General features: G+C 40.1%; 1 long non-coding RNA gene across 2 annotated transcripts; it reads right to left on the reverse strand.

Annotated features, from left to right (window-relative positions):
* Positions 1-8,577: 8,577 nt before the first annotated feature.
* On the reverse strand, positions 8,578-21,284 carry LOC136290320 (uncharacterized). 2 transcript variants are annotated; one of them, XR_010721089.1, is made up of 4 exons: positions 21,115-21,284; positions 20,227-20,397; positions 18,959-19,027; positions 8,578-9,748 (listed from the first exon to the last, which is right to left on the reverse strand). It is a non-coding gene; the product is annotated as an uncharacterized lncRNA (long non-coding RNA). The 2 variants fall into 2 exon arrangements; XR_010721090.1 differs by having other exon boundaries at positions 8,578-9,766.
* Between the last annotated feature and the right edge of the window lie 5,285 nt (positions 21,285-26,569).

Consider the following 26,569-nt stretch of genomic DNA (forward strand, 5'->3'; position numbering starts at 1 on the left):
CTGCCAGGGACAAGTTCATTGTTGCAATTACAGGAACAAACATTCCTGGACAAAGGCTGAAAATATCTGTTTTCTTCCAAAAGTCTCACGACCAGAGTAGACATCAAAGAGACACAAAGACAGCCATGTTCTTTTCACCGAGATGGAGCTAATAATGCCGGAAAAATATATTTTTAGGAAAGGAGATAGAACGGAAGTCAATTGAAAACTCCCTGCTAAGATTGTCACCCATGCAGAACACATACAGGTGGAGACAGGTGGATATTTAAGGTGATTCTTACTCTGGTCGAGCCCTCATCCAAAAAATATGATCAAGAAAGAGTCTGGCAGAGAGCCTGAGGAGCAAGCAGAGCCCTTGTGTAGCAGCAAGGCACTCTAATCCCCAGAAATCAAAGGAGACAGGTGCTGCAACAGCCTGACATGGCACAGAGCAATTTGAGGTTGACATCAATCACCCTCAGCTGCTCAAGCACTTGCTTTTCCCCTCCTTCCCATGCACAGTGCTGAAGGAATCTAGCACGTGGATCTCAAATATCCTCTTTTGCCAGACTATTTTGCATTAAAAACGCCTCTTTTGTCACTACCAATGCATTACGTGGGCACACCTGTACAAATATTGCTGTCTCTGATGGATTTAATGCTTTCGACCCATTTATGCTTCTGTTTTAACCTTATTTTTATTCCCTATTCTTTAAGTAAGCTGACCTACTTAATCACTTTATTTTTCGGCTCCACTGAGTACCACTTATTAGTATCTGTTAATGTCAAAACATACTCCATTTTTTTTATTTTTCTGGCACGTTCTCTGTACTTACAAAGCAAAATAAAGTCATCAAATGAGAACAGATAACTAACCAGCTATACTTAGCCCTTTACACAAAAATCTGTAAACAATTATTGCACTCATTTTTAGTACAAGCTCTCCAATAACTCTGAAGCATGTGGGTTAGCATCAATATAATCAAGTTAGTATAATTTTCAGTAAAAATGCATAAAATTAAAACATTATCAGATTACACTTTGTTTCCATACAATTTAACCTACAGCAAGAAATATTTTGACTTTCATTTTAGTGCGGCGAAGAGCTCCACAGTATTAATCAATTAAGCCTTAAAATTCCTCTCCCTAACAGAAAAGTCTTATTATCTCCATTAAACAGATAGGTAAGCTAGACTCAAACTGTGTCTAATGACTTGCCTGGCTCAATGACAAATGCAGGAATAGAGCCAAGGAGTTCACTTTCCCAATTTCTCCTGCTTTATCACTGAAAACCATTCTCTGACTCTGGGTAAGCACACATGAGCTGCTCTAATACATGAATTTAGTCAGACACATAAACAAACTTCACTGTATTTGTCTTTTGGTCTTCTGTAAGAAAAGACCAAGTTGTGTTCTAATTAATACAGGAAGATGGTCAATATAATATGTTGACATCAAAGCTCGCATTTGCTGATAGTATAAGCCATCTCATTAAATGGAAAGAATTAATTATAACAGTTTATCAGTGTCAAGTTCTGAACTAGAGGCTCCCAGAGCAGTGACTGCATCATTGCACCTTGTTTGAACTAATTTTCCTTTGCTGACAAAGTCAAATATGAATGTTTATGAACTATAAAGCTTTTCCAAATCCATGCATGATTGTCTGACTCGATTTTGCCATGGTAAAAAAAATCAATACAAGTGCAGCACTCTAAATTAGACTGGCTATGAGCAACACAGTGTGCATGTAATATCTGTGGTAGCCTTCTGAATACATTAGCGTCTTGCAGCAGAATTAATTAAATTGGTCTCAAAGATAACTCTATTGCTTTATATCTCCCAGTGAGTAAGGAAAACCCTTCAATGATTTTAAGATCTTCCCTGGAATGAAGAATGCCATTGGGAACTGACAGCTGTTAAGGCAGGCCTGTGCAAAACTCGGTGAGATTTGAAAAGAGGATCACTGAATTGGTGGGACACAGCTATTGATCCCGAGTGCTCAGGTTATTCCATGTGCTGAGAGGGACATTCAGAGATGCTTCTCTGAAATGACAGAGACGGGGCAAGGATATGAGATGCTTGATAGAGAAGGAACTCACACACACCAGGGTACTGGTGTGCAACACATTCACGAAGTGCCACACAAATTGACACTGACAGTAAAACTCTACTCACAGCAGCAGCCATGTCCCCCTGGACCTTGTTTGTGGGTGAAAATAAAGCTAAACACTGAGCAATAATCTTCCACAGCACAGAAAACAAGTTTGAACGCTTTTAACTGATGGAGTCTGGAGAGAGCAGGCGCATTTGCAGAGCGCTGGGGCTCCATCTCAAGATTAGGCAAAAGAAGAAGAAAAAGAGAAAAGCTATCTTTGATTTTACATAATTACAGGGCATAATCTCAAAACATAACTCCAGGGATTAACCAAAACCCAACAAATTAATTTTTCCCTGTCCAAATATTGAAATGCAAATAATTCTGTAAGGAAATATGGACACTGAAAAAATATAGAGATAGCTGCCTCAGCTACAAGATTCTGACTAAGCTTGAAGCTCGCTGGATCCAGGGTTTGGGCAGTGTCCTATCTCTGGTCCTTGTAAAATATGGCTAATTTGAGAAATTAGATTGACATTTACTCCTTCACAGGCATTTATTGGAGTAAAGCTTCCAATAGACACAAGTATCAGTGCAGTGAGAAGTTAAAACAGTATCTGTGTGAATATGAGTTACTTCACTCTATGAAAAAAACACAGCAATGTGGAAGATGGTAGACAACCTTATTGCAATTCAGAGCCTTAATGATGCATTATTTTCACATTACAGACTATTTGGATCTAAATATGTAAGAAACAGGCAAGTATGCCACTCTGCCCATTGTTTAGTTAAAAAAAAAAATCACAGTTTTGATTTTCCCTAAAAAAAATTAATTGAGTAGGACACAGAGGGGAAAATATCAGGAAGAGAACATGAAGAGCTCAAAGACCAGCGATGCTGGTCTCTCCCACCCAAATCAAAATTATGATGGGAATTAAAAAAAAAAAGTTAATTAAATCCCTGTACCCTATCCTCACCCCAATCACTGCAATTCTCTCTCACAGCATCTCAGTGCATTCTTTCTCCCTCTTTTATACTGGAGATTGTCACTGCCACACCGAATTATGCAGAATACAGAGAGGGTTAGAGGGAAATGCTCCACCATCAGCCCACTGCTGGGGTTCACCAAGACTGTCAGCAGACTTGAACAAAATTCTCTGAAACATTGCCACGCTGTGGCAATTCAAAGTATAAGATTTTCAATTCTCTATTGAGCAGGTAAGCACTTTTCTATTGCTGTAAAATCTGTTTTTAAACTTTATGGAAGGTAATGTTAAAAAGGGAAAGATTTCTGGCAAAGAAATAGCTCCAGTTATGATATAGGGGGAAAAAAGCCAACCAAACAAAAAACCCTGAGAAGCAGTATTACATCAGTGTACACAGCTTTAACTTCAGTGATTCCTGATTTCAGCCTGCATAAGCACTCAGTCTTAATATTATCATAATGTAGTGCTTTCCATAAGAGAGGAAACAGAAACCATGGCTATAGAAAGGGACCTCATGAGATTCCAAGCAGTGAGGATGATGAGATCCTCCCTCAGCCCTTCCCAGAAAACAGCTATGCTTTTCCATGCTTCAAAAAAAAAAAAAAAAAAACCCCCCCAAAAAAAAAACAAAAAAAAAAAACCCACCAAAAAAAAAAAAAAAAAAAAACAAACAAACAAAAAAAAAAAAAACCCCCAAAAATCTAAATGCAGTTTAACATTAAGCAGCTTAGGGGAAAGTGAAAAACCCCTGATTCCTGTAATCAGCAGCAAATGCAGGAAGCCAGAGGCAGTTTGATTTTGGAAATCCAACTGCGGAAGCTTAAGGTGCATCGTAGTTAATGCAGGGGCTGCCCCAAGCAGGACAGGTCCTCATTGCTTTTTTCTGCTTCCCTGCCACCCAGAAATCAAGCAGCACACAGAAATCCCCACTGCACCCAGCAAAAGATTCTTATTTGGAAGTGGTGTCTCAAAACAGCTGTAATCAAGATGACAAACGCAGGTGATGTACAGAAAAGCTGTGCTATCTAGGTGTCCAACTAAAACCCTGCTTGGGATTGATCAACCACCTCCAAGGAAGCACCCGTGAGTGTTCTGGCAGCAATTCTGTCTCCTGGTCAGCAGCAAAACTGTGACCATGAAAAGGATCCTTAGCAGATGCTCCAAAGAGAGTGAAAAAATTTCCAGTGGACACAATTGATTTAGTCATGCACAGGCAGGTTCTCACGACTTCTGTCCTCAGTCTATCTTTTTATCTTTTGTTGGATGAGACATAAAACCAACTCCCTAACTACTCCTGTGATTCCTAAGGATTCTACAGCTCATCCATTTGGATTACAGGTGCTAAATGCACCATCATAGCCAAGGACTTGTCTGGACAATGTGATCTAACTCTTCCAAAGCTCTTTCCTGTACCAGTTGGATGAGATATTTCTTAGCCTCTCCTGCTGTAATGGATTAGCTGCAGTTAGCAAGTGCTGAGAGTGCCCCTCTCCATTACTTTTAATTATAATTAGCTGATTGGGGAAGTCCAAGAGAAGCTTTAAAGAGGAAAGATGAAAAATGTGCCTTAGAGGAGAGATTTAGATCTTTTCACTGAGCCAAGCCTAAAGTACAGTCATGATGGAGGGTGAGTGGGATGCCTTTGTTTTGTATGAAGTGGTTATTATCTGATGGGAAGAGCACCCTTCTCTAGAGAACTTCCACAAAAGCTGACTTCAGTGAAAGATGGTCAGAAGAGCAGGCAAAGCATGAAATACTTTTACCGCACATTACATACATACTCCATATGTATCCCTCCTTTTACCTGGAACATCTGGTTGTGCTGCTTCTGTGAACACACAACAGCAGACAGCAGAAGCGATTTGGAAAGGTCACTTAAAACATTTTGGCAAAGGCAAATATTTTTATCGGCTGACGTGATTCACAAATTTCTAGTAAATTCATGCAATTACCTGAAAAAAAACCATTAAATTGAAAAATTTTTATTATTTCAATCTTGTTTTCATTTGGCATGTTAAATTTATGTTTTGTTTGGAAGGAAGCCTCAATCTGAGGCAGTAAGAAATCCAACAAATACTGCTACCAAGTAAAAGCATTTTTCTCTCTCCCGGCCTTTTGGGGACTTTGTCTTAGGAAACTGACAGTTTTATTTGCTTGTGGCTCTGGGTCTCACAAGCAGTTAGTTACAGAAATAAAAAAAAATTAAAAAAAATTGAAAAAAAAGAACTCAGCTGTCCTGCACCTCTTTCATACACAGAAAGTTAAGTTCCTGTTCCCAGATAGGGTTCTTTCTCCCTGGCACTCCTGACCACAGAGCTACTTTCCTGACAGCCACGGAATTTAAGCTCATATTCTCAAAAAATTTCTAGAGGGAATAGAAAAAATATTTAAATATTTGGGAATGGGAAAATGTATTTTAAAACATGTACCACAGCCTTCCTATCTGATGCTCTACAAAAGTAGATTCTAAGAACAAAAAGCCAAAGTCTTCTAACATTTTTAACATGATTTATTTATGGGTATCCAATATTTATTTCATACAAAGATTGTAATAGTTGGCTTACATGTTATTCTGAAAGTAGCAATTTTCCATTCCCAGAATCTCATTTTCAAAACTAGTGAGTGCTGTTGTTATTAGAAAATTCAATTGGTCCAGTGTCACCCTTCAGAAAACCCATCACAGTTCTGGTTTATTTGTTAACCTGTCCCCATCTGTATCTGTGGGACCACAACCAAATACTCTCCTGGGGCAGGTTTACTAACCTGAGCACCATAGCTCACAAAAAAGGGCTGGGCTGCATTCAGAGCAGTGTTGGAAAACCTGATTCCTGTGTTGGGAACTCCTGCTGGCTGGGGGCATCACTGTACCAGCCTCCAGCTCACCAGGACATGCCAGGACTTTGAGTCCTTCCTCAGGTTGGAAGGCTTTAGGGCTGCAAATGTTCCCCCACAGGAATTAGGTTGTGGGTCCATATAAATGTCTGTCTGCAACAAAGCAGTCAGAATTTAATTACACGGCACAAACACTCTCATTTGACACAATCCAGTCCTTTTACTGCATTTTGCATTTGTGCACAAGGAAGACGCAGTGTAGCCTTCACCTTATTTGCTGTAACTTTGGATTTCAAACAACTTATTTATTACAATGAAATATGTTGATGACATGAAGAATTCCTGCTGGGGAAGGTCTCCAAATATTATGGATTTCTCCAAAGCATTTTGAAGCATAAGGGAGATCCCAGAAAGGTTTTACAATTCTGTTTTGATTCCACTGACTCTTATGCACAATACATTTCCTGTATACTTGACACTTGTCATTAAAGGAACCCCATTCTTCCTGAGTTTGCATTACAATTAATCCTCTTCTAAGCAAATCACCACAGGCCAGATGTCCTCAGCAAAGCTTAGAAACATTAAAATGCATCCTACCCTTCCTTTCCCTTCTATGATCTGCATCCACTCTGACAAGACTAGGAATTTCTGGCCAACAGAGGTTTACATATCACAATGCACAGGATGCAGAGGCAACAGAACCCTAAAGCAGAGGCTGAAGCAATAGCCGGGCCCCGTTTGCTTCTCCTTGGCCTGGGCTGGGGTAACGAGGCTGTGAACACAACCAGGGCCTTCCAAGGGGGAAGATAGAGAGAGAAGTCAAGGGAGATAAGAATTTTCAGCCCAATTATAAAACCCCCTAAAATCTGATAAAAACATATGAATATACACCTTCAAATGATACAGCCTAAGTCAATCTGATGTCTTTGCCCTGAAATTAGACAAGAAATATATCAAGTCCCAGAAAGGATACAAATGTCATGATTGTAAAACAAGCCAGAGAGAATAAAAAGAGGAACATCATGTAATTCTGAGAGTCTCAATTATTTTAGGAGGATTATTTCAGTAATAATCAATAATGTATTATATAATAATAGAATAAAATAATTCAGTAATAATCACAGAATCACCAGGTAGGAAGAGATCTTCGAGTTCATCCAGTCCAACCCAGCCCTAACACCTCAACTAAACCATGGCACTGAGTGCCACATCCAGTCTTTCTCTGAACACATTCAGGGATGGTGACTCCACCGCCTCCCCAGGCAAACCATCCCATAATTCTGAGGGTCTCAATTATTTTAGAAGGGTTATTTCAGTAATAATCAGGAATATAATAAAATATTATACAGTAACATAACAAAATAATTCAGTAATAATTCTGAGGATTTCAATTATTTTCAGTTATTTTGTCCCACACAGTTATACTCCAGAACAATTACTTGAAGTACATGTTTTTCCCAACACATCACAATGGATAGCTTAAACAGCAGTAATTTCATTTAGCATAACCTACAAACTACGTTCTGTGAGCAATGATGTGTTAAAAAACCTCAAGCTTCTGAAGGTGGAGAAATCCACATGAAAATATGAAAAGTTCTGCTTTCATTTTTTCCCAGAACGGCAACGTGTATGTAATGCTCCAAGGTCTTTTTGGGGTTTTTGTAGTGCTCCCTGGCAGAGATGGCATCGATCACCTTTCCACCTCAGCTCCCCTGCTGTGGCTGACCACTTGTTACCCTGCACCCAGGCAACACGTCCTGCAAGCTTTCCACCTGCTTCATTTGCTCCTTCCAGAAGAAAAACCTGGTCAGGAAAACACTTGCCAAGCAACATGGATTTTTATGCCAGATTCCAGACCTTCAGTTGAAAGTCATACAATTGTAGAATGGTTCACCATGGAAGGGACCTTAAAGGTCACCTTGTACCGACCCCCCCTGCCATGGGCAGGGACATTTTCCCGGTTGCTCAGGGCCCCATCAGACCTGGCCTTGAACTCTTCCAGGCATGGGGAGTCCACAACTTCCCTGACCAACCTGTGCCAGTGCCTCACCACCCTCACAGTGCAGAATTTCTTCCTTGTATCTAATCTAACGCTACTCTCTCACAATTCAAAGCCATTCCCTCTTGCTCTGGCCCTGCATGTCCTCTCCAGCTTTCCTGTAAGTTGTTTATAAATAAATAAATTTCCTATTTTCTAATAGGAAAGTGTGGTAAGCTCTCTCCAGACCTTTCTCTTTTCAGGGCTGAACAATTCTCTCAGCCCGTCTCCACAGAATGCACAGATCCAGTGAAATCAGCATGTTATTAATTTCTCTGCACTCCCTATGAAGGGAAGGGTACCTTCTGGAAAGTAGCAGGATGCTACAAGATGGCATCATCTAGTGCCCCTCTAAATGAACCCAGCACCTGCATAAACGGAACCCTGAACCAGCAAACTCATTTATCCTCATTCCTTTAAGAATTTAGATACAACATTATCCACTTACTTTGGCCTCGTTTTAGGCATGAACACATACATAAATCTTACCTCTCTCTATTTATATATAGTATATACACCAGTAAAGCACTTTCTTTTGGTTTGTAACAATTTTATTTCACTGTTTGCTGTTGGATCTAATTTTTAAGAAGGAAGGTGTAAAACTAATGTATGAGCTACAATCAGAATGCATGATTAGTGAATGAAACTATGAAGAAACTGAAATATTTATTTTAAATCTTCATTTAAATACAATACTACTGAATAAATATCAGCTAAATTCACCCTTTGCTGAAACAAAGGTTCCCCTTGGATAAAATTTTTAACAATGGTCAGTGACTCAGTCAGAGAACTGCCAGTAATTGACAAATTATTTTCTGGTGTAACTCACCTGAATCCAAAATTCCCTGCAAGCTTAACCCAGGGAAGTTGATAGAGCTACCGAGAAACTTACATTGCAAAAGAGAGTGGTGTGTGACTCCAAATACCCAGTGAAAACCACAAAATCACCAATCCTTTATCTGACCTAAAGAGGGAAATGAAGGGAAAAGGAGATTCAGGGAAGACCTCATTGCTCTCCCACACCACCTTAAAGGATGTTGTTGCCAGGTGGGGGAGTCAATCTCTTCTCCCAGGTAGCATGGTTTTTGTCTGGGGGACAAGAGAAAACAGCCTCAAATTGTGCCAGGGGAGATTTAGATTGGGTGTTGGGAAAAATTCCTTGATGGAAATGGTTGTCAAGCCCTGGAACAGGCTGCCTAGGGAAGAGAGATTTAAAAGCCACGTAGATGTGGCAGTTGGGGACATGGTTTAGTGGTGGGCTAGACTGTGCTGACTCCAACAATGGTTGGAGTCAACGATCTTAAAGGTATTTTCCAGCCTAATTGGTACAACGATTACACAGCTCTATGATTAATGATTCCCATCTCTTAAATCAGACAAAGTGGTGTTTTACAACAGGAGGACTGTTTCAATCACCGGTGTCTCACAGCAGCACAGTTTGAAGGATAGAGTCACTCCCGTGGGCTGGCCAGTGCCTTTCCCAAAGGCTCGCCGCTCCTTCTCCACATTCCCACCGGGTCCGTGCCCCTGTCCCCTCGCAGGGAAGCGCTGCCGGCGCCCTGCCAGCTCCTCGCCGAAGCCACCCGCAGGTGGCAATGTTGGATCTGTTTTTAAGGATTGTGTCACACGGAGCGGCCCGAGGATGTAGCACAGTTGTCTTCTCCTCCCTTCGTACTTCCCATTTCACGCATCGCTTCTCGTTTATTTTAATCCTACGCTGGGCACTCACCATAAGATGCATGCCAGCGTTGAATTCACTTCTGGTTTGTTGATACTTGTGCCTAATCTTCCATCATTCACAGGCTTCCCAGGCGGGTTCTGTGGAGCAATAGAATGCTGGAAGCACGGAAGAATTAGATTTCATTTAATTATCTACCTGATGCTTTCTGTAGCCGATACTTGGCTGACCTTGACAGGCTCCAAGGAGGTGCAAATTATCACTCCATGCTCGATACATTTAAAACTCCTTACGGCCAAGGATTTATTCCAGGAGCCTCAATACTGTAAGTACTGCTACAAGGAAGAGAGAGTATAATTTCTCTTCCTTTTCTTTTTTCCCCACAGCCATGAAGCTGGCAGATGCTAAGTCCCCCTAGACCTCATTGTCAAGGACTCTGAGGACAGCAGCAAGGCAAGGTGATAACAGTGGGAATTCCAGAATGAATTTTGGCAATCTGTTGTAATGAGGAATAGACAGACAGGAGGTCAAAAGGAGCTTTTGCTCAGCTGCAGTGATGCCTTAAGTTTTAGCTTTCATGTATTTCAGATTTTGTGCTTCCCTGGGGGTGTAGTCCTGAGCCTCATATTAAGTGTCAGTCAGCTCTCTTCACGTAGTAGGGAGACAAATCCTTTCCCTGCTGGAGACCAAGGACAACTTTCAGGCCCAAAAGCACAAACAATGGTGGGCTGAAGGGAGGAACAAGAAGGATGGGACCTCACAACCTGAAGCTGTAATTGGACAATTAAACCCCAATATGTAAATGGACCAAAACTTACACATTTATAAGACCTTGTGACTGGTCAGCCATTTTGTGACCATTCTTAGTCCACCTTGGGTGTAGCCCTGGTCAGGCCCTGTCCTGCCCAAGGTGTACCCTAAAGGCCTTTCAATAAATACCTACTTTATTCTCTAGCTCTGTCCAGTCTCTATTCCAGGTCAGCCTTCCCAAGACATCAGTAGCATCTCCTCTAGAAGCCACAAGGATCACACACATCTCAGAACCCAGCTCTCTTACTCAGCTAGATGAGAGAGAAATTCTCACCTTCTTCAGTACAAGCACTAGAGAGAAACCACCACTCACAGCTGGTGATTACCTACTGCAGAGAGAAAAAGGGTTTTTTAAAACCTCTTGGTCCCTTTTAAAATTCCCTTAAATCTAATACTACATGTGTAGTGAAGATCATCAGTCTATATTGCTCAATTATCCTGCACAAATTGTGGGGCTGGTAAAAGGCTGCAACTCCTGTATTTTGATTATTTTGAACCTATTTTAAACTGCCTGAAACATACTCTTTCTTGATGGTCTCCTAGAGTACAGTCCATACCCAGTTCCAAACAGGGTGAGAATGAAAACTGTGATAGAAATATAACAAGTTGGGTTTTTTTGTTTCTAAGTTCTTGAGGAACAGAAGCAAGCCCCAGAAGGTCCCAGCAGCTGCAAAGGGAATAAATAAACTCATGTAAATTTAAGTATTGAATTTAAGAACCTAGGCATAGGAGGATTCTTCTATTGCCATTGGAGAGAATCAGCATTTTTGGAGGAAATTAAGCTGTTAAACTTTCTACAAAGAGTGTATCAGAGCTGAAAAATGACTGTGCTTCTAATTCAGGCATCTGAGGAGCAGGAATTCCTGATTTCTCAATTCTTGATACTCTGTTTTTATAGAAAAACAAATCTCATCGTTTCTATAATATTTTTTTTTCTTTTCACACAGATTTGCATGATCATGGAAAAAGTAGTAAAGAAGCATTAATAACTACACTAGAAACCACTTGATAATGCTTCAGCTGGTTGCAACAGTTGAAAAAAATATCATTGTGTAGCTTATTTTAGATATGAAAATTATCTACTGTGAGTACTGCTGTCCCACAGGAGAATATGCCAACATTTGAACTCTTGTTTCACACACACTACTAGCAGCAGGACTGTGATCAAGGGAAAAAAAAACAACCTTAACAGTAATCCCACCCTCAGAAACCCTCTGGAGAACTTGCTGCTGAGAAACCCTGTCCTGGGGGTTGCCAGAAGCTCTAATCAGCTCATATATCAAAGCTGGGGTGCAGCCTGTTGGCTCCCTCCATCCCAGCAAGAGTTAAAACAATTCTCATGGGTCAAGGTACAAATCTAAGAATAAGCAAGAAAATATGCATTACTACACTCTGCAAGATTGTGAATGGATGATGGTGATCAAGACAATGCTTTGATGCTGCATCCAATACATTCCTATATATATTCCAAATCCTGCGTTTCTGTGGATTTAGTGAGCCGGAGTGAACGGAGGCATGTGGTTTACTTCCATGCTTTATGCCAGGCAGGCACGCTCACATTTTTTTGCCTTTGTTGGCATTCAAACAGGGTAAACTGTCATTCTAACAAAGCAGTTAATTTATCATAGGCTGAAAGGGTAAACTGGGCTTTTACAGTCAGGAGACATTTCTTCCTCTTTCCATTGCAAGCCTTTAAAAGGTCACACGGTCCCAGCCCAGGAGTCACTATCAGCCCCAGACTTAAAGAGCACATGCGACTGTGGCTGCACAGCTCCCTCTCATTGGTTTTACACAGTTTCTCAGATGTAGGGATGAAATAAACCCCTAATTGCACTTTCATCTTCATAAGTCCATCCAAGTCCACTTTCTCCAAATATTAAGTCATTCAGATAACAGCAGAAAGAAACCAGAAAACCCCAACCAACCAGCAAACCAGATTGCTCCCTGAGATAACACCTTTCTTTTTTGTGACTTGTGCAGAGAGAGTTGCAATTTCAAACCCAGACACCCAAGAGGCCACCACTGTTCCACTTACTGCAGAGGATGTGATTAACCCCAGATTGCCTGAAGCCATCAGGGTGCTGGGAGACAGCCACTGCTGCAGCACTGCACCCAAGCATTTGCTTGAGGATCCATCCTCCCCCATCCTGAACAACAGCTAAAGTTGTAGGATGACCTATGTGAATCCTTCAGTCTTCTTAAGCCCTATAAAAACCTTTGGATTTTCAGGTAAGCGTGGATTTCCTCTTTTAGGAATGCTGTTAATGATAACCCCCTCTAATGGGGAGGTTTATTACTCTATTTTTTACCAGCTGTAGAATCAGTATCTTTATAACGGAAGCAGCATTATCAGAAGCTTAACTTTGGTACTTTAACACAGTAAACATGACTTTCCTAAACAAGTAGCCAGCCCTACAACTTTCACTGGGGTTACTTTTAGAAAAGATTATTGCTCAATTGAACTAAAGCAACCCTGGAATATCCTGTGTGCACAAATGGGACTAGAGGTCAATAACCATGGATGTATTTTATTCAAGAGATCAAACAGCTGAAAATTATCCCTGAGGTGGGCAAGATTAAGTCAGATAAGAACTAAACTCTTGTGGTAATGCAGAGTGTCAAGACTCTGTTCCAAGTCCAGGCTTTTTGGAAACCAATAATTTAATGCTGGGGGGGGAAAAACTGAGAAATGTTTTAGATAATCAGAACCATTTACTCAGTAGGAAAGGGCATGAACTGCATTTTCTTAAGGACAAGCAAATGTAGAAGGACCACTATCAGCTTGGTTGAACTCCAAGAGTACATCTTCCATATTTAGGTTAGATGGTTCCCGGGGGGGTGGCAGGCTAAAGGACTCTTGTTGGGTTTTTTGCTATCTAATGCTTATTTGCCACATGTAATGAAGTGCGGCATAAAGGAAAATGAGACAGGATACGGTAGAAATTTTCTTTGTAGGCATTTGGGTGGTCAAAGCCTTGGTGGGGGGCTTGCAGTAAAAGTTAATTCTGGGGCAACCCTTGCTTTGCAGAATGAGAACTTAAACAGCTGGAGGCCTCTGGGAAATCTGGATATGGCACTCCAGCAGCTTGGGGACCATCTGCAGTCACTTTCATTCCTGTCTTCCTCTTAACCATCTAAATGATTGGCCAGTAAATCACTCAGTGGGAATGGCAAAATAAACCATACATTCTGAATCAGGAACTCCTGCATCACATCAGTGATTTATCATTGGTTTACAGCAGCACTTTTAAAAAGATCTAAAAGTTAGAAAGAGGCCCAGTTTAAATTAAGACATGAGGAGACAGTCTGTTTAAATAATTTGAAAATTATTTCAAATCTCTGTCCAAACACAAGTGAAACTGAATACAAACACTGAGAAATTTAGTCACTTTCATTACTTCACATTTCTCTTCCTCTACTTGTGTTCATAAGTACAGACAGTTTCGATTAGATCTACATTTGAACTCTGTGTCTGGATGTGAATATCCTCTCTCAAATGGTACAAACCACAGTCCTAGATCCAAATATCCAAGAAAAACAAACAAACAACCAACCTAAAAAACAAGCATTGGATGCTAATGCAAATCTTAGGAAGCAGGAGGAGTTCTAAGCTGGCAAGTGTGAGCTCAGAATTGAATTCTGACCCACATATGAGCTATGGATTCCTGGGTTATTTGCACAAATCACTCCTTAAAAAGCAATTTTTTATCACATTTAGTTTGAAAAGGAGCATGCAGAACCCCAAACACAGCAGTCCTACAGTGAGTTCCAGATATAACTGGCCCTGCAGGACTTGAAACCACTGAGAGCCCAGCTCAGGGCCACTCTGCAGCCCAGGAGCCTCTGCCAGCACCTCTGTCCCAGGGCTGGGGGGACACTGAGCTGAAACACAGCTTGGCCTCAGAGAGGGAACACCACAGGCAGATCTGGCCACCCACCTGCAAATCCAGGCTCCACCAAGGCAGCATCCCCTGGCCAGCTCTGGGCTGCTCTCCCACCTCACTCAACATTCAGTGCTCTCAGCTAACCTACATTCAGTGCCAAGCAGTTATCTATAATCTATCTCCATCTCCTCTGATGTTGCCACAGGCACACTTGCCTTATGAAAAGAAATTCATCATTCAGATGCTGCCTTTTTCCCCTACAGCAAAAATAATGCTCTTTTGTCTACCTGGAAAGAGTGGGAAACATGGAACAAGCATTATTTTGAATGGTTCAGTAAAGATTTCAGTTTAAGGAGCAGCAAGCTTAAAAAATGGGTAATGGTATAGGTTACATCAGTATGCCGATAGCAAATAATAGGAATATATTACAAACACCATTTATACACGTGTACCACTGAACTGTGCAAAAACAGGAGTGGCATCAAATAACCAGATGAACAGCAGAGATATTTATTAGAGAAGAAACCCAAGCAACAACCTCTACAACCAGAGAACAAAGGTGGAGGCATTCTAATATGCCTGAATTCTGCTTCTCAACTCTGACCTAACAACTTTGGACAGCAGGTTTGACGACCCAAAAAAAAAAAAAAAAAAAATTGCCACAACAGAAAAAAAAAATCAGTTCTCAAAACCATTGCATTATTTCAAAGCCCATTTAGAAATTATTTTACTGGGAAAAAAAAAGAAAAAGTTCAAAATGTTTAAATAATAGTGAAGCTATTTCTTTCAGGTTTTCTCCAACTTCCCTACAAATCCTCACTCAACTTCACAACCCATTGATATACCCACAGTCAGCTCCTTCTGTCTCTTACAAGTTCAGCTCATTACCAGTCCTTATCACTTGACCAAGATCATTTCTTTCAGGGCTTACTCTTGCAAATTACTGGTATTCTGCCCCAGCCTACAAAGCACTTGGGCAGACATTAGGCTTCAGTGAAACTGCTGATGGAGTTAGAGTTAAGACTTGAGTACTGTTTTGGATCAGGGCCAGAGCAGGTTTTTCTTCCCAGGATTAAGTCCTAAATCTCCCTGCAGAAATGGTTCAGTTCCAGGTTTTTTTACCCATTGTTTTGTTCCCTGAATTTCTTCATTTGCTTTCATCTTTTGGAGGAAAATCAAGGCCTAAGGCCTGGCTCACTCATATATTGTTGCTCTTTTACATGAGCATATAACTTCAATGAAGTGTCTTAAATCAAATCTGGGGAAATGATTATCTGGGTGAATGGATGTGTTTATGCACTGCTGGTTTCAGACAGCTGGTCACTAGGAAAAAACTATTCCACTGTACAGTTGCATAAAAATGTAGCAAAGTCTAACTTTCCTCTTCCTTGTGATAAGAATGAAATAAGCACAGAGTCTTTGCCAATGAGATAATCACAAGCTCTCCCTGATAACAAGCATAAACCAAGAGGGCCTAAACTAGGAAGAGAACAAGGGAATTAAAACCCATTATTCCAATAAGGTTCACAGGCCTGCATGTTTAAGGGTGATGATTAATTTTTAGATGTAGCAAGTTTAACAAACAAATTAACAACATTTCTGGCAAAAATCCCTGAGGCAGAAATCTGTGGCACACCAGGGAACAAATCCTCATTTTTGTGGGTAAAGTGTTGGAAAATTTTGGTTTCTTTCATTGCAATTGAATCCAAAACATATCAAAGTGAGCCCTTCAAATTGCTCTGGACTTCAACTCCCATGCAATCTCACCATGGTTTTTTCAGTTTAAAATCATTTGACAAAAATTTCTGAGTAATATCTTGTTTCCACAGGGAGCTACACTTAACACCATTCTATGGCATGTTGATGGGCAAGATCTGCTCTGTCCCTGCCTTGTCAAAACGATGCAGAATGAGATACAATCCCTTGACTTCCATGAAGTTTCTCTCGATAGCTCTGATGAAAGCTCAGTCTAAACTTCAACATGCAAGTGGATTTTCAGCTCACAGCAATTTTTGCAGTTAAAGAGAGCAGTAGAAAGTAATCACATCTCGTGGCAAAGCTCATCTCAGACTGGCTGTGCAACAAAAAATACATAAGAAGCAAAGCAAATCCTTTCAAAGTCAATAGTGATTTAGGGAAAATTAATCATCTGGCAAAAGCTCCATTCTTTATTTATCGACTGAAATGTATCTTGTCTAATCTAGTAAATAACAATACCAGCTCAAGCTCACTTTAAGGCAAATCATTCTAAGCAGATTGTTTCTACTTTCATCTCAATAAAAGTATTAGAATTTTCAATATTTTGTATTTTTATTAAAGATACCAACTGCTTCTGATGTAGTAAACAGTTAATGAATCCTAACTTTCTTCAATATTTTGAACTCTTAGTTGCTCTTTTTCAAAGAATTATTATTTGACCATCCTAACAAAAGCCCAGGTGGCTATAGACCAAATGTATCTAGGCACATATTTCTGTGAGGAAATCTAATATATTAAGGACTAATATATAATCCCTCAAACAAAATCTGTTTTGGTAGAAATCAATGATAGGATGCCTGTTAATTGTCAATATTAATACAATCTTGTGGGAGCTGGTCCTTCAGGGTGTGATTTAATTCATACATGCAGCCAGGCAGCCTTCAGCAAGAAAAGCAAGCTGGGCTGGTCAGGAAATGAGTGTATCTTGAGAGCATCTCATTGCAGATCAGTGGTATCCCAAATAATTTGATCAGCTCCACTGCCAGCACAAGTCCCTGCCAGAGCCAGGGCCCAGCTAAGCTGCCTACATTTATATTCCTGGGTGGAAATAAGAGAAGATACCCTTGGTGTTGCTCCCAGATGCCTTTTGGTGGAAAGCAAGGCAGGCTTTGACTGCTGGTGGACGCTGGGCTCTCGCCTTGACTTGTGTCAAAATATCTAAAGACTATTCCCAGGTTCTGGAGTCTGGGTGTAGCCCAATTTAAGTAGAAAGTAAAGAATGGATTAAAAAGAAATTTAGAAATCTGAAATTCTATTCATATCTTTTAAAGTACCCTAATTAAAAATCTATTTGTCTTTACGTCCCTTCCTATAGGTGAATGTTACAGAACAGCATTGTGGCACCTTTACTGCATGCAACTCCTACAAGGAAAGCTACTGCTTTCACAGCAGCTGCAGCTCCCAAACCTACTTGAATTTTCTCTCTGTGTATAAGGTATTGCAATATTAGTCTCCTCTGTACAGCTTCCCATCAAATATCCATCCTGTGAGCTGTTTCAGTACATTAAAAAAAAAAAAAGCCACAAGAAGAATGCACACAATATGAACAATATGAAATTCCAGAGTTAATCTATCCAAAAGCCTCCATAATTCACCTTCACTAGGTGTATTCTCAGTGATACCTTTCTTAATTATATGATGCAAACAATAATTTCCCCCTGGAACTCAGCCTGTTCCACCAAGCCTCACCCTGAAGGACAGTGTTGCAGATAATCCACCTAAGGAGCACCTCCCTCCCAGCAACTGGTTCCTGAAGCCTTCAGGACTAATTAGGGCCGTAAGTAACCAGCAAAACTTGCCTACTGGCAAAGACCACAGCTTCAGGACTACATTTCATGTTCCTTGCCAAAGTGAGCTCCAGCTGTAGCTCTAAGCAGAAGCAGCTGTAAAATACCCGAATCCAGGTCTGTCTTGTCAAAATTCAGTCTGTCTTGTCAAAATTCAATCAGGTCAAAACCCAACCTCTGTGTCCCAAATCCAGGTCAAAATTCATCACATCTGACTTCAAGCAGCAAAAACTCCCAGGCCCAGACAAGAATCCCATAGAGAGAAAACACCATGTCCTCCTGCTTGCCAAGATGAAGTAAAGAAAAGCCAGAAAATCCCATGGGTTATGAAGTCATAGGACTAAAAATATGACAGACTTTTGACACTTGTCCTCAGAGAACTCATTTTCAGCACATTGCTGCAGTCTGCCTGAGTCTGGTTACACAAGAAAAAGAGTATTGTGCTGTTTCATTTAAGGTAGAAGTGAGCATGAATTAACTACAAAGAAGGGATATCACCCAAGGTCTGCTACAAATCTGCTGGACCATGCGCTCACACACTGCTTGTCCTTTAAAACACAGAATTCCTCAGACATCCTTTCCTTGGTCAAGCCTTAACTTAAAAAATTTCCTTAAGAAGTTGAGATTTTTCATAGAGGAAAAAACACTGTTCATTCATTTTTGCAACTGACATTGAAGCTACTTAGTAAAAGTCAAACCAAGAAATATTGGAGAGATAAATTCTGTCACTAAATAAAACGGCCTTCCATTTTTTACATTTTGCCATGATTTACCTGTAATCTCAATGAATGTATCACCTCAACCTTCAACATGCATAAAATCTATTTTTGCAATAGTATTACAAAAACAAAAAAAAATATTCACTTATATTCAGTCACTGAAAGAGTCTCCCCATTATTGCCATTCTGAAGGGTTTCAAAACTGAAACAGTCATTCCTTTCTGCAATGCAAAGAAGTATATTCTTCTAATCTTTGAAAAACATTGGACTCTCCACATTTTCAAAGCCATCTCCTCTGCCATTCCGGTCTTCAGAACAGCCAAAGGAACAGTGAATTAGTTATTTTTCAACAATAGAAAAATGGACAATTTAGGATATATTTGAGTAATTACCTATTTTGAAGGATCAGTGGCCAAAATCAAAAACACATCCTTTTAAAATAGCAGTAATTGTTCTTCCTTCTGAAAGAAAAACAAGAATATTGTTACATAAACAAGAAGCTTTAAGCTCAACGTGACTCAACAAGTGGGTGATTCTTGGAAAGCAAAACTTTTATGTGATATTTGAATTGTGTAGTTTCTACTCCAGCCCAATCTTCTTCTATAACAAATACACCACTGGTTTTAGACATTTATAATTCCTAAAGAGGAAAATTTTAAAAAGGCTTTTATTCTAAGTAACTCTGCTGCAATTATTTTAATTATTTTTTGTGATTTAATTTTTTACTCCATTTATAGGCAATTATCTTAGTCTGTCATTAGCAATTGGTGGAAAATTTTGCTATGCATAAACAAAGTAGGCCTTATGGCAATAACTGCTATCTTTAGGAATCTAAAAAAAATATTTCCATCTATTCCTGCCAGAAAGCATGACCTCTTTTTAATGACACAATTATCATAATTATTGAATACTATCATTACAGTCAACTCATGTAAGCATGCCGCTTTATAAAAAAGAATTACCTAGACATTAAAATACACAAAATTCAAGCTCAGACCACAGAATCCTGGAATAATTCGGGTTGGATGCCACCTCAGCAGATCCTCTAGCTCAGCCTCCTGCTAGAAGCAGGCTCAGCACTGAATGCAGACCTGCCTGCCCACAGCTTCTTCAGCTGGGTGTTAAAAGTTTGCAAGAACAGAGTCCACAGCCTCTCTAGGTAGCCCTTGATTCTGGTCTTATTGTCCTCAGGGTGATATTTTTCTCCTGTATGTCAAGCCAGAAGCCTGCAGCACCCAGTGCTGACTTTAGAGGTCCAACCCTGCTGAGCTTCAGGGTCAGACAAGTTCCAGGGTCATGAAGACACATTATGATGTAGAATAACTCACAAATTAGGTTGTCATCCTTGCACAGTGTTGCAGCAGCCCTCTTATTAGAGGGTAGAAATAAGCCAAAAGACAGACTTCTTGTTCATCACAGCATGAAAAGGGTCCTGGTTTATCCCTCTTTACAGCTCAGCCATCCTGACTCCAACTATTCACTGACTCTGGCTGCGGCAAGCTCCTACTGTAGGTTTCCCTTGCAGCCTCTTACTGCTGGTTATTTCCTGCTAAACCCTGACTATAGGTATTACTTTGCAGACTCTGACTGCAGGCTTTTTCCTAGCTAGAGTGTGACTGCAGGTTCCAACAACAGGCTTTAACTGCAGACCCAGACTGACCTCACAGCAGTGATTCTCTCTCCCCAAGATCCTTCTTCTTCACGACTTGCTCATTTCCTCTTCCTCAAGGTTCTTCCTCCTTCATGATTCCCTTTCACCAGCCAACTCACTCCCTTTTTTTACACTTATCTTTACAGGATATAGCTGTGACTCCTCAGGGGCCAGGCTGCACTGAGTAATGAATACACCTGTTACTCATCAGGGGCAAGGTCACCTGTATTCCCTTCTCCTACAGCAGAGGACCTTGGTTTTAAAGGTGTTGCTTAAATGTAAATGTTGCTGTCTAAGAACAAGAGCATCAAAGAGAGAGATGTCTTTACTAAATATAATTTCCAACCGCTGAAACTCTATTGTAAACAAATGTTTTCAACACTTTTTTTCAGGTATTCCCAATTAATTGATAAAACTTTTCAGAATTCAAGTATTAAACTGGACAGACATAGGATCTGAAGATTTTCCACCCATTTTTTTTTGGAAATGCTCACTCAGACAGTGTCACTGTCCTAAATAACAGAGATAAAACTTTTCTTATTATGATTTGGCAACAGAGTTCTAATGCTATTCTACTGTGTGAGCAGTGTGAAGCCCAACAGATGACAAAGAAGCCACTAATGGTCTATTTTTGGGTGGGCTTTTTCTCTTGTTCTTCTGCTTCTCCTATGTATTAAATAAAACTATTCCAAGACTTTTGGTAAGGTCCCTTTCTAGAATTTTCCTCTCTGTGCCAGAAACCATCTAGCTATCACATTTCAAAGCCTTACACCACACAGAGCACTCAATGAACCTTTCTCAATAAATTCAGAGCTCGTGTGTAACAATAATTTGCGGTTGATGTAGCTATTAATAAATGTTTCCACAAGTCAGCATCCCTACATACCATCTCCTTACCTGGCACAGGAGTGGGAAGACAGCTAAGGGAGTCATGAGTCTTAACAGGCAAAGCCATTAATTCCAAAAAAATTTCATAGGGAGGCTAAACATCTTTGCTTGTGTAAGCAGAGATCAGGATTTGCTGCTGTTAAACCAGAAATCAGGCTTTGCATGTGTTCTGAGTTACCTGCAGCACTCCTTCCTTTTCTCCACTGACAACAAAGGAGCACTCACATGAGTCTCATTTCCTTAAATAAAAGCCTTCCAAAATGATGGAACCACATCCCCAGTTTTTGGTTGTTTACAGGGTAGTTAAAAATGTGTCTTTTCAAGCTGGAATACACAGAAAGCAGGATTTAATGAACGGTCCTGCTGCTAGTGGTAGTTCAACTCTGCAGATTTTTAATCACTCAACACAACCTTCCAATTAGTCACGTGAAAAATTAACAAAATCAGGAAAATACTTCAAAATATAAGATGAGTGTTCAACACTTGGTACAAATGAAAGATAAATTTGCACCCCATTAGGGAAATTTCAATGCACAAACAGTCTAATCTTAAGAGCTTACTATGTTTCTTCCATAACATTATTCTAAGAGCATTTTAAAAGCTCAAAGCAACATCTACACCAGGTTTCTCTAATTATCATTCAGAAGAAGTTTGCAAGCGATTCGTAGCTTTAAATTTCTTGGTATCGCTGGTAACTAGTAACTTAATCACAGTTTTAATACAGTAGAAGGGTTGTAAAGAATAAATTGCTTTCTGTCTTGAAGGCAAACATTTTTACACTGGATTATTTTCAGAGGTTATTTTTAGTTTGGCTGGATAGTTAACAGAGTTTTGGTGCTTGTAAGATTTATATAAATCATGGAAGAAGGTGGCTTAATGATGCAGATGGCACAGGACCATGGAATGCACACACTGCCTGCCTTAAAAAAAGACATAGAACACTTTCCCCTCACTATGCCATCCCCAGAAAACCTAGAAGGGTTTTTATCTTTGTTTTATTTGAAAGTCAGCCTAGTAATTCAAATTTCTAAATACAACTTGTGTCTTTTAAGGGGTGCCACCTTGAGCCCCATGTTAAATAGCTGTATTCCTCTGGGGATGGTCATTTTGGTGAAAGGGTTGCGGTTGTCAGAGGGATAACAGTGGAGTTCAGCACTGAGGACAACAGTGGACCTTAAAGCCAAGCTGTCTACCCCATTCAGGCTCAAAAGAAAGTGCAATCAAGCCCTTTATTCAGCTGAAGCTGATGATGGTGATTGCCTCAGATCTTATAATGAAGCCAGACAGACCATAGTTCACAATTAAAGTGGTTGTAAATGGTCTTGATTGTAAAAGTGGGAGGAAGATAAAACCAGGAGTTCAGACAAAGTTTGTTGAGTGAAAAACTCTTAGGAGTGACAAATATGAAGCATTTCAGAACACTTCTGCTGTGGTCTGGAGAGCAAAAAATTATCCATGGAGCAAAACTGCATACAAGATTGTACCATAATATGTGTAATTTTAATAGATTTCTCATCTTCTGTAAAAACAACAATGAAAGCCACAAACTTTCCTGGTAGGTTACATTACAAAGAATAGGAATGCCAAATTTTGAACTCCTGGAAGGGAGTCCCACACCTCCAGCTGCAGGACAGTCACTTCTTGGGAAATAAAGATCGACCTTGAGAACAAAACCTTCAACACTTCAGCTGAAAATAGGACTTATTTGACCAATAGTAAATGGTTCCATCTAAGCTACTTAACTAAAATCACTTTGCAGCCAATGGGGGGCGGGGGAAGAAAAAAAAAAAAAAAGGAGGAGTGTCCTAAACTCAATGCATCTCACCAAAATAGGTGACTTTGACTCTAAGCAGAGGTAGGGTGCCTGTGACCAGTCTCCAGCTAGGTGAGAATGGTTGTTGGAAGTAGATTATACCAGCAGCAAATTGTTAGGTTTAACTGAAACACTGGAGCCCCCAAGATGCCTTCTGAGATAGAGAAGATGAAGTTCGAGATAACTCCAAGGACTGCAGAAAATCAGATCAGTAGCTTGGAACAGATGTGCATCAAATGGCTAAACATAAATTAAAGGACCCAGACACCCCTGGCGGCTTTGAACAGGACACCATGAGCAGTCACACCCAGCATGGGGACACCAGTTACAAACACTCTCCACATTATGATCTTGTACCCAGGCTGGCCTCTCAGCCTGTTTGCTGGCTGAATCAGGAGAGGGAACAACATAAAGTAGCCTGGACACGGACACACATCCACCCCTTGGGCAGGACAGGGCCCCCCAGTCTGGCTGCCTGATGGAAACCTCCAGCATGGAACCAGAATTTACAAAATACTGAATTGCCATTCTCTGAGCATCAGCCTGGTATGAGAGATGTCAGGTTCCACATCCATTAATTAAACCACTCAAAAGATGAATACTGATCCAATTAACAGTCATTTTAGGCAAGTGCTGGTGTTCTCAAAAACAACAAGAGAGCTCAGAAAATGCACTTGAGAATTCTTCATTAGTATCATGACCTCTTAAAGACTTTCTAAACATACATCAAAAAATTTGGAATGCAAATACCTTTCAACACTTTTTTTACCAAAACTTTTGTGTTAGCAACTGATGAACTTTTGTAGTAGTAATACCTAAAACCACTTCTGCTCCATTCACCAGTGTTACTTCACTGAAAAGAGCTATCCCTTGTGCATCTCCTTGCTTTGTCTCAAGGTCAACAGAGAACTGTTGTTCTGGTATTTCAGTTTGGAAAATGACAGAAAAGTCTTAATCTTTCATCATTTTCTACAAGGATATTCTTCAGATAAACTCTGTCCTTTACTAGATGGAAATAGAATATTTCACAGAAATATATATCACAGAAATCATCTTGACTGTGGAACAGGTACTAGTCTTTTTTTGTTTAAGATTTCCCAGTTTAGAATAAATTTCATCCACAGCAGCCAAAATATTATAAAATTCATATAACTAAGCTATTTCATTTGATATACTCTTTCCCAGTGCCCATTTGCTCTGCATCTGTATGCATTAAGAGGCTGAACTGTAATCTTGTGTGACTGGAGAAAAAAGTGCTATTTCATTCCTGAGATAGAACATTCAAGTAACAAATTACGAAAACAATGTACCATTGGACAGCATGTTCTTTAACCATGGAAGAATATTGCAGCTATATTCATTGTTCTAAATTATAAGTTTCCTGTAGAATTTATATTTCTAACTGAAGCCAGAACAAAAAATAAATTCAACTAATTTTAAGTATTACCTCTAAGTGTTTCAAAATGAAACATTTTTTCTTATATTCTTTTTTCCAACTACATCCCAAAACATTTAATGAATTTTAAAAACACATTTTATTATGGATGATACCATACTAATTAAGCATGGATGATACCATACTAATTAAGGGTATAGCACAGGCATTAGAGAATAGTGTTCCTTAAGGAGTACACTTCACTGTGTTCCTGCAATCTTACCATCAGTGGATACTGAAATAATGAACAGCTTAAATAAACTAGTGACTGCTTATTTAGTTCATTTCCATAACAATGTTACACTGTTTTCCATGGGATTGGTGTTTATATGAAGATGAGAACCCTGGGTAAAGAACCAGACCCTTTATCTTAGGGGGTTTTTTGGGTTCTTTTTCCCCTGAGGTTTTAATTACTGCTTTTTATTGAATCCTTCAAGCTGTGACATCCGTTGAGCAGGGAGTCCATAGGAATTTAACATGTGCTTAAAAGATTATGAAACTCTGGCATTACTAGTTGCTTTTTAAAACAAGTCCTTTCAGAGTTTCTCCACCTCACAGGATAACATGCCAGGAAATTTGGGCTTATAACATCAATTTTTTAACCTTTTCTTCCCATTTGTTGGAGGGTATCTCTGACTGCTTCTCTCATTCTGTCCTAACAAACTTTTATGTTGGTTTATTAATCCCTCATTTACAAATGGTGCCTAAAGGTCTTTGTTGATGCCTGAAACTTCCAGTGCACCCTCAAAGTCCCAGAAACTTTGACAGGGAACATGATAACAGCAATTAGTACCCAAAAGCTAGACTAATTAGCAATAATTATTTCCAGACGAGGACAGATAATCCACCAGTGCCATCACCTCCTGTCCCACAGTCACAGAGCAGCGCAGAAATGCTCAGCATCTGTTACCAGCTACAACTCTTCCCTAATGCTGGAAGAGCTGATTACCTTCACCAGCTGTGCCCTGAACAGAAAGGAGTCTGCGGCTCCTAAATTCCTTGATCACCTTATACATAATGAATTCAGGGATAGCTCTAAAAAAATATTTAGATGACACTGTCAAGTATTTCAACAAGTTGGTTGGGTTTTTTTTCTTTAAGAACTTGCACCCAAATACTGTGGAGAAAAGTGGCAATATAAATCCCAGTGTATCATTCCCTAAAACAGCACCAAAGAGAAGGAATACACTTTAAGGCAAAATTACATAGCTCAAGCACACACAGGAGGAGAGAAGAAATAATTTAGCCCTCAACAGCCCTGGGTAGGTGAATGAGATTTGAGTTTGCAAGGATCATGGACAGCAGATCATCATTTTCATAACTGAAAAGCGTACTTACTACTTTTCCTTCAGGATTTTTACAAGTGTCACCATCTCAGTGGTGGGAATTGCACAGAGGCCCTTCCAGGGTGGAGTGCTGGGGTGCACAGAGGTTGATTCCCTACCACAACACACTCCCAGACCTGGAAGACAGCTGGTGAATTTGGATAGATGAAGAAGGACAAAGATTGTAAAATATCCCTTAGCACAATAGGCAGTGGTCATAATATATTTGCAGATAAACATTTATCAAACTGATGTTAGGTATTATGGCAAGGAGGAATTTTAAGGGCTAGACTTGAAGGAGGATGATGAATTATCTTTATGTGAGCCCCTCCCAAGTGCAGCAGATAGGACAGGGGAAAGCACATCTCTGGAGAATTTATAAACACCAGTGTGTCTCTTGGGCCAAGGTCCCACTCCCACAAACCAGTGTATTGTCACACACTGTAAGGACAGACAGACACACTTTAAGCTAAGGAACACCCCACAGTCAAGATTTACCTTGCAGTGCTTTCCTGAGCTGATTTAAACCCTGGCCCTGAGAATGGACTTGCATCGGAAGGATTTGGGTAGGAAAGAAGCCAGAATCTGATCAGGCACAGATAAAGATTCCTATTTAAAATCCACATCAACCTATGTCTCCCCTTGATGCAAGGACAGAACATGAAATGGCCCCAAGTGAAGGTAACAGGGAATATGCTTGCCAAGACACTCTTCTGTGAAAGGGCATCCCCTGTCAAAGCTACTGCTTGGATTCAGAATAGAAGACAGAAAAGCACCCTCCTGCCTCTCCAGGCCTGCCATGATGCCTGGCACTGCAGTGAGCTGAAAGCAGCTGCTTCTCAGCCTCAGCTCCTTGGACAGACCTGTGTCCCCTCCCTCTTAGGTGTAACC

This window comes from Chamaea fasciata, unplaced genomic scaffold (assembly GCF_029207755.1).
Source record: "Chamaea fasciata isolate MVZ Bird 193981 ecotype frontalis unplaced genomic scaffold, bChaFas1.0.hap1 SCAF_5, whole genome shotgun sequence".
In the NCBI taxonomy this organism is placed as follows: domain Eukaryota; kingdom Metazoa; phylum Chordata; class Aves; order Passeriformes; family Sylviidae; genus Chamaea; species Chamaea fasciata.